We start from the raw sequence: 9195 nt of genomic DNA on the forward strand, positions 1-9195 counted from the left end.
GCCATACAGTGAATCACTGGCAGAAAGAGGAAGAGAACTCAGAAGCTCTTTAACTGCCAGCTCTGGCCATCACACACTTCTCTTTTCTCCACCCTTAGAGTTATTTAACTCAGCACACATACTTAACACATACATTTTCCCAGTATCACTAACCACTAAAATCTGGGTCTCATGTAGCAGCTTCATACCTTCACTATGAAGCAGTACACTGAGAAAAGCCAAGGCAGAAGCATGTAAAACTCGTGCTTTCTGGGAGGTTTCCCCATTTTCCTCACCTGCTTGGCCACATCACACGCCCACCACTGGCACCATAAACTTGTAATATTTGCCACTATAGAACCTCTTGTACCAATCAATAAATTTTCTAAAATATTCATTTGTTCAAATGAAACTGCTGTTGATGGGAAAACCTCGACAGGACAATAGGAAGGGATCACACAAGCAAACACACATGTCCTGGTATCCTGTGAAGGACTAGCAGCCTGAAGAGGCTGGCAGCACTTCAGCCCTTCACCATTCGGTGATAAAGCAGAAGAGGAGATACACTGAAGGACTAACTATTGATCCATATTTTCCCCTCACGTTTAAATTAATTTCCCGCTGATTTCTGCTGTTTCTTTGATGTGACAGGAACTAAAAATTCACAGTGTTACAGAATAAGAAGACATTTATGTCTTTTCAGACAAATCTAAAAGTGTTAAAAAATATGCAGGGCTGTCTTATGGTTAGCTGTTTATTTAGGCCACAAATGCTAAATAGCAAACTACTTTCTTCCTGTATGTATTAGCAAAAAGGGTCTTGTAATTAAATGCAAAGTTTTTAAGTTATGGAATGAAATTTTCAGGCAGGCACATAACGTTCCCTACCTCCTGCCTTGAGTTTAGATTCTCATCTTTATGTTCAGATCCCAGGCCTGAACCATACAAACCTGGACAGCGTAGGATCCACTTACTAAATCAAAACTCAAGCCGCCAAACCAAACTGAACCGAACCGACTGCAGTGATGGACAAAACACTCAGCAATACCTGCACGGTGTCTTGAGCAGCAAAGACCTACAGCAGCAGGAGATGGAGGAATTTCCAGTTTGGAGACCAGTCCTTTCCAGTCTGATACGTGGCATCCTATGATTCTTCAACAAATTTACTATGTGCTACCTTTGAGATGACCAGGCTTCTTGCTCCTTTAAATAGTTTTTCTAACACTTCTTTGGAGGAATGTGGGTCAGTAGAAGGTTCTCAAGCCACTTTTACTTAGAACTAGTGTGCACCCATCTTTTCTTGTGTGTATACTGACTTCAGTCTCCAGTGAGTTTGATTACTTCAGGTTGAAACTTCTCATTACAGGTTTCATTTTGCTAGGACAAATAAAAAAAGATAAAATAAACAAAATCTGTGTTCTTACAAATCATTATTACATTTTAACAATATTTTAGAATAGGAATGCATACAATTGGACAGATTACTCCAGGCGCTTTGCCAGGTCTTTTGCCTTAATATTGACTTCTGCCACAGGAATTTCCATGGATACTACAAGCAAACTTTCTTGGAGTTACAGGAGAAAAACTTTTGTAGGCTGTAGCCTATGAGGTCCTCCTTTTGCTGTGGAAGCACTGAACAGTAGAGTAGCATCCTGCACATCTGCTTATCAGCTATTTAGTGAGATATAAAGGTTGTTTTTATTTAACAAATTGCGATGGAGCTTTCATCTCTTCCTTTCAGATGTCACCAACTCTGGTAGCTTCTGTGAATGATAAGCAGTCATTCAGACTCCCCTCCCCAAGGCCAGCAATCACATTTGTACATGGCTTTGATTTTCTGTGAATAAAAGATCATGTACGAGTCTGGGGGAGCGTGTTATGCATCTTTGAACTCCCCTGAAAATCATTTTAAACCATTTATAGCTCCAGTCATTTGGAATTAGGGTGCACAACTTTGACTCATGGCCAAACAGGTTTGGTAAATTCCTCCCAGATGCCAGGCATGGGCCAGTGATCAGAAGGGAGCTCTTCTCTGCAGCCATATTCTGTTCTCCTCAAATCAGCAGCAATGCTTCTTGCAGTTGTTTGTGTTTGATCCAGAAGGGAATATCTCCCTTTACCTGCACTGTGGATATTCGTACCTCCTACTGTAGTGTATCACACACACAAAGAATGGGGCTATACACACCTTTTCCTGGTGAAAAAGGTACTTTATAGGGAAATGTGTATTGAAATGTTCTCTCAATTTCTCTTCCTGGGGCATGCCTTCAATTTTCATTGTCTTAGCGGCAATCATGTACTTCCTTCTTTATCCTGAGGAAGATCTTACATTGTCTTTGAGCTACAGAAGAACAGACATCCACAAAACAGCCTTTTGTCCTTTTTTTAACCTCTCTATTGTATGTGAAGTCCTGAGTAAGCTTAGATTCTTTTTCTTGCTGAAAACATGAGACTGTTTACACAGAGCGTTCTTTTCTTCCATCCACACAGAAACAAGGAAAGCATGAACACCCTACGCTCTGTCTCTCTGGGTTTGCAAACTGTGCTTGTAAGAAGTGCTGGGTTTAATGTAGCCTTGTCAATAAACTCATTCTCTACAGTGAGTGACACTTTAGACTGTCATCAAGCACTTTTAATGAGGGATCCCCTAACAGGCTTCAGGGGTTTCAACAGGAATTTAAGAGCCTTACACAAATGCACTCTAACCAGAGAGGAGCTGACATTGAACAAAGCAAAGCAGCCTAGCCGTAATGACACCAACAGAGCCTTCATGCCAGCATGTCCTTTAGTTTTACAAGAGTGACTGCAGAATAAATAGCAAATACAAACATTTGTTCCAGCCCTAATTGATAGCTTTAAAAAGCAGAAAATTAATTTCTTATAGCCATGGCACGCTCCTGTTTTTCATGCGCATGTGTAAACAGCACTTTAAAAAAACTTTGCTGGCGGCTGTGTAAAGAATTACATTCCAATGACCACCCCAAATTTAGAGTCGAAAGACATTTTTCATGCAAGATTTTCATCTCCTTCCTGGCAAAAAAACTATCTTGAAAAAGTACTTCACAAGCCTCTTCCAACATCTGTGGGAGCTGCTGTAAATTTGACAAGGGGGAGCTCATCTGAAAGGACTTTCAGAAACCCTGATTATTTACACTCTTATATTTCCTTTTCTTTTCCTACTACCTCATCTTGTGGGGTACACAGCATTTACAATAAAAGCTATTATGCACAGGTGATTTCTGACATTATTTCACATCAGCATGACCCCCCCTTTCCTCTTACAAGTGTCACTGCCTGCTGGTGCACTACCACCCACCATGAGTACACTTCTCCTGGTTACTGACTTGCACAGGTGGTAAAAACATTTCCCACTGCATTCAAATCCCCAAGTTTTATGCCCAGTCTGATTCCTCCCAGCTTACAATCAGGTCAGGCCAGCCCATGTGCAAGCAGAGCAGGGTGCACCGCTCCCATTGCGGTGATGGCTTCAGTTCAAACTGGACCATGTCTAAGCCCACCACTGCAGCTCTGCTAGACAAGCTCATTTATTAGTGTCCCCATAGAAGCTCAGCTGACCTGATTTGTTCAGGAGGCCTAAACTGGATCCTATGGCTGCTGTTCTTTCCCTTGACAAGACAGCTTGAACTGCTGACACTGATATAGGCTTAACTTTGCAGCAACAGAGCATAGAAATACAATCCCAGTGATGCCAAGTATGCCATAGTGAGAAGGGAAACCATTTAAAGGGAGATCCAGGAATATTTTTAACACTATAGTTTATTCAGCTATAATGCCAAATGTGATCCACATCTGAATTTTGAGTGCAAAGCCCTAACGCGAGCATGGCGGAGGAGACAGAAGAGAGTGGCACAACAGAGCAGTGTCTTGTCTTTTTATTACAATGTTTATTGCTGCTGTGGCAGAGGATAATATGTGAGAAACACCTGCACTGAGCCCGAACACCAATGAGCACTAGAAATTGCATTGCCCTCCTCTGCATGCCACAGCTTCACCCTCCATTTTAGTAAACCACTAAAGCACATTTTCTGCTGGAGGTTAGCAGCTTTTCCAACCAGGTTATTTTTCAGACACTGCAGCTCTCATCTGTGAAGTCAGAAATGGAGTTTAGATAAAGCCCCAAATAACAAGATGTCACTTGGCTCAGCACTGCAGACTGAAGATAAATCAATTTCCCAAGATTTTAGCAGTTTATGAGGCAGTTCTGGCATTTAACTGGTCTCCTTGCTGTCATTTAAGGGGTCTGTTTAGCCAAATCTGAGCCTTACAGAGTCCCTCTGAAGTTCTGAGAGAGCAGGAGGGTTTTCAGCCCTGCGATGTGACCTTACTAGGCATATTGAAATGACAGAGATACACAGCAGTGGCAGTTAACTCAGAGCCACTCACCACACACGACATCCAGTTTGCTCCCCCTTGCTCCAAGCACATCCCCATGGTTTTTCTGTTTACTTCAGTACCAGCAAAGGTCCCACTTTTGTGAAGAAATGCAACACTGCAAAGACTGGGGAGCCCATGACACACACCCCACAGGGACTCATGCCAAAACTCAGAAGCCTCAAAGCAAGCCTTTTTCCTATTTAGCTGTGAAACCTTTGCTCCTCCCATATGAACAGGAAGTCTTATGCCTCTAAAGAATTTGTTCCTGCACCATTTGCCTCTTGTCCAAAAAAAGTCCCTCAAAAAATAACATAAAAGGATTGCATTAAGTCCATCACTGGAGTAATACTTTTTTTTTTTTTTTCCAGACAGACACAGCCTTTTCTGAGTTACTAAAGCTAAAATTCTTAAAGAAGACTCACCATGGAATAGACAGATTATGTCCCAAGTTTATGCCTTGATCTTTCTGCAAGTCTACATTAGTCTGAGCTAAATTGCATGGAACAAGTGGTCCTGTTGGTCCAAGTGATTAATTTTAAACTCTTGTCAAATTGAAGAGTCTAGCAAGGCTCTTTGTGCAATCCCTGCATTTTCATATGAACAATTTTAGAGGAAAACATATAGAAATTGCCAGAGTTGCAAAAGCTTTGAATTCGCAAATATTTCAGTGTCAGGGACAGTTCTCTGACAAATTTGAGTGTTATTTTCCTGGAATAAGTGATCAAGTGACCTGATGTGAGTCAGTCACCACTGTACAAGACACACAAGATTTACCATTAATTCAAAGCAGCTGGTGCATCGACTGAGGTAGAGGAAAGGCTGCTGCTTTCTAGCAGCAGTACCTTGGGGAAAAACGAAGAGGATTCAGAGGACTGACTGAGGCTGAAAAGAGATTCTATTTCATATAGCACGCAGCATTACCTCCACATTTAGCCTTAGCCAAGTAACAATCCATCTTTCTTGTACACTAAGCAACACATCAAAATCAGAACCACAACAAAGACAGTGCATGCTCCTTAATCATTGGTTCACTGTCTCACTACAATTCAAAATGAAGTCATCTGACATACAGATTATCTCCATGGCTGGAGAAATAAATCACAAAATCCTGGATAGGAAGACAGGCTGCCTCAACTTTCAATCTTTCTCAGAAGACAAGTGTGGTGGAAACCAGTCCTCAAGCATAACGCAGCCGCCACTTTTTCTTACTTGCCTTTTTCCAGTGGCTAACAAATGAATGCATATGACTAGCAGGAACTGGATCTCAGCCATATTTCTGAAAGCAGAAGACTGCATAAAGACAGCTCCAGTATGAAGTAGAAAAAGACCTTTGTGGCAAACTGTATTTAGCAACATCACCAGAAACCTCTGACTCAGAGATGCATTCTGCCCAGCTGCACACTCAAACCACCATCACCACTCCACATACCTGCCAAACCAGCCAACTCAGCCCACTTGGAGCTCTGCCATGAGCAGCTGGACAGAAGATGACTGATACAGCTGTAAAGCAACACTTAATGAAGAAGTTCTTTTTATTTCAGGGTTGTAACTAAGAAAGACTTTGTCACACTGCTACTGGCAAGGCAGGAAGGCTACTGACAAGTTGTACCAGGAGAAACAGAAGATGGAATCAGGTTGTTATTGCACTTCAGACTAGTCCATATTGGCTTGAGTAAACCTCAGATCAATATAACCTAGCTTTTGCCTTGCCTGTTTCTGCTTCCTGGAAGGTAACCCAGATAAAAGGCCTGCCTGCATTGCCCAGACACAGAGGAAGGTGCTCTGTCTCTAGCAGGAAACTGTTGCACTGGCTGCAGTTTTGGGGGGCCTCTTGGTGTAGCAGAGGAGGGCATTGCTACACCAACAAAGTGTGCAACACCCCACTGCCAAATGTTCCAGCTCCAAACAGCTTCCCAGGCCTGCTGCTCCCACTGTCCCTGCAGCTTAGCAATTGTGGTTTCCATTGTACAGGGACACAAAACACCCCACACATGCACTTAAAGACAAAAGACTTAAGCACTTGCAGGGTAGCATCACCTCCTGCAAGACAGGCTTAGCCTCTTCCTTGGTGGGCAACCCAGACACCTTCACCAGCTCCCAGGTGGGCACCACTGCTTGCTGAACAGTTCAATGGTGAGCTGACAGCTCCCTCCTCTGTCAGAAAGCACTAAAAGCAGAGTAAAACTCTCAGGGTCACTTGGAGTTGATATTATGAATTTTCTTTCATTTTCTGCATGTAGGTAGAGCAAGTCTCCAGGACAGTTTCAGGGTGCTACAGGACCCCTCAGCCAAATGCACTGAGAGCTACTAAAGCTTCAGTTCTCAACCTGCCCTACTGCAGCTGACGCAGGTGAGCCATCAGCAGGGCATGGCCAAGACTTTCTTCCCCTTCCAGCTGTATAAACACATACCAGGTATCCTGCTTTGGTCCTCCTTTGATGTCTTCTCCAGAAATCAGCAGCAGATGGCAGGAAGGGAGCAGAGCAGAGGCACTGTCCTGCTCAGGCAAGGCTGGAGGTTCTCTTGTAGGTGACAGGCAGGTCTGTCCTTGCTGCTCAGCTACAACATGTTTCACACTGAGGAGGTATCCATCAGCCCTTCCTTTCTGCATGTAAGAAAAAAACCATGGATTTACTGAGCATTTAACGACAGGCTGAAATCACATAAGGAAACTTAGTCTCAGTAGGATGTTATCCCTGATGTGTTCCCTTTGCTGACAAGCCAGCATGGGGTATGAGTAGCGTTGCCTCTACTGTACCTTTTGTGCCCCATGCCAAGTTGAAGTCTAAGGGCATAATTAATATATTTAGCTACTGTGCACTTAAATCCAGCAGAAAGCTTAAAGCAAAGGTGCTATGTTGTTGTGAAAGAAGCTAAATTGTGAACTGGACTTCAAAGCAGCTTTCAACTGAGCTGCAAGTTAAAAGAACTGAGCAGAAAAATAAATGACCTGCAACAACAAAAAAAAAAAAAGCGAAAATTAAGAAAGGTTTTCAGAGCTGCACAAGGAGCTGCTTATGCTGTATTTGTGGGAGAGAGGAAGGTGGGTCACACTAGGATTAAGGGATGAGCTTCTAAAGGTCACTGCTGTCACGCTCAAGAGCCAGCCAGGGTCTGTAAGACATACAGACTTCTGGATATGCATTTCTGGATAGGGATGCAAGATTAACTTTTGATCCAGGTAATCACGCTCACATAAGGAGACCAGGAGAATCCCACACTTGGACAGGGAATACAGAACACAAGGATTCTGGTCACTTTGCTGTAGGATTTTTAAGAGTGCTTGCTGCATCTGGGGAGGCAGGGGACAAGCTTCAAGACCCAGGCTGTTCTTGCAAGGCCTATGTTCCTCTGAACTTAGATGGTTTCTGTGCAGGGGTTTCTCTCAGTGGGAATACACAGCTGCTTTCTCCTCCAGCAGTGCTGTAGCACAGCTTGCTGCTCCCTAGGCCAGGGAAGCCTTACCAATGCCATCTTGAAGGTGTCTGCCACAGCAAACCTGTGCTAGCGTCACACAGTAGCTGCACTGAGCTGGGGCTCATAGGCTTCATTTCTCCAACCATGGAGCCTGTGTTTGACTAAAGGCCATTAACTTTTTGAAGCTCCTGCTCCCCTTCTGCAAATCAAAGGCTTTGGATTTCCCTCTCCCTGAGGAAAAGCAGTCCCTTGTTCTGTGAAAATCCCCTGTCCAGAGCACTGGAGCTCTACCCCTTAGGGCTGTCGTGACAGCCATACTAATCAACACAATGCCCATGGGTGTATCTGCAAGCCAACGAGCTAATTGCTACAGCAACAATGAAGGAGGGTGCCAAAGGACTGGCTTCCAAGGTGGCCACTTCCTTCAGGACTTCAGACAGGCAATTCACCCTTCAGGCTTCTTTATCTGTGAGACAGGCCAAAACCTAACTTCACCAGGGCCCCCACTTGGCCTAAATGCTGTGCAGACTGGGGAGAGAGGAAGAATTATGTCCTAAATAAAAGAAATAGATCTCTTTTTGGTTTGGACTCTGTTGCTTTAACTTTTTTTTTTTTTTTTTAATACTGGCACCATTGGGAGAGTTTTGCTTCATTTGCTTAATAAGGCCACAGATTGAGGAACCTGGAAAGGCACTTTGCTTGTTTGGAGTGGCTTGACCTGCTAATGTTCATTATTTATTAATCTGAGCAGCCTCGGTTCAGACAAAAGTTCTTGACTTTAAGAGTTGTATCTCCAAATATCCTGGAAAGGTAAACTGTTGGGGATTTTAATTTATTTTAAACAACACACACCACCACCCAAGCACATTCTTACTGTGGTAGGCAGATGCCTCACACTGCTCAGCTTATAGTGCTAAAGTAAAGATGACACTGACATACCACCCTATTATGCTGGTAAGCATGTCTGGAAACTGTCAGTGGTATAAAAGCAAATAATGATACAATTAGATAACAGAAAACATTTGGGCTGGGTAAGTTAGGGAAGAACTTTTGCTAAATTATGTCATGCTGTGGCGTGAGAAGTAAGCTCTCACTTTCCTGGCACAGAAACACGGCTTACTCTTCAGCTTGACTAAAAATACAACCCATGTTAAATTCCCCGAGAACAAATCTTATCAGCTACTGCTTCTTATTATTTCCTCTCATTTTTTGTTGCCATTTTTTGTGATAACTATAAACACACTTGAGAGACTGTTCTCTGCAATAAGAATATTTGTAAAAAAATATTCTGGGATGTTTCAGCTGTTCCCAGCTATCAGTTAAGAAACCTTTCTTCCCCTGTATGGATTTGTATCTTAGAAAAAAAAAAAAGGGGGGGGGGGGGGGAGGAGGGAAAGAAGCGTTT

At 43.1% G+C, this 9195-nt stretch overlaps 1 long non-coding RNA gene across 1 annotated transcript; it reads right to left on the reverse strand.

Annotated features, from left to right (window-relative positions):
* Window positions 1–1415: 1415 nt before the first annotated feature.
* LOC133271921 (uncharacterized) lies at window positions 1416–8141 on the reverse strand. Its single transcript, XR_009744292.1, has 3 exons — window positions 7563–8141; window positions 6785–6978; window positions 1416–1815 (listed from the first exon to the last, which is right to left on the reverse strand). It is a non-coding gene; the product is annotated as an uncharacterized LOC133271921 (long non-coding RNA).
* Window positions 8142–9195: the final 1054 nt, after the last annotated feature.

The sequence above is a fragment of the Pezoporus flaviventris genome, unplaced genomic scaffold, assembly GCF_033815535.1.
Source record: "Pezoporus flaviventris isolate CSIRO_AGI_PZ_B2104156 unplaced genomic scaffold, CSIRO_AGI_Pfla_v1 ptg000026l, whole genome shotgun sequence".
In the NCBI taxonomy this organism is placed as follows: Eukaryota; Metazoa; Chordata; class Aves; order Psittaciformes; family Psittacidae; genus Pezoporus; species Pezoporus flaviventris.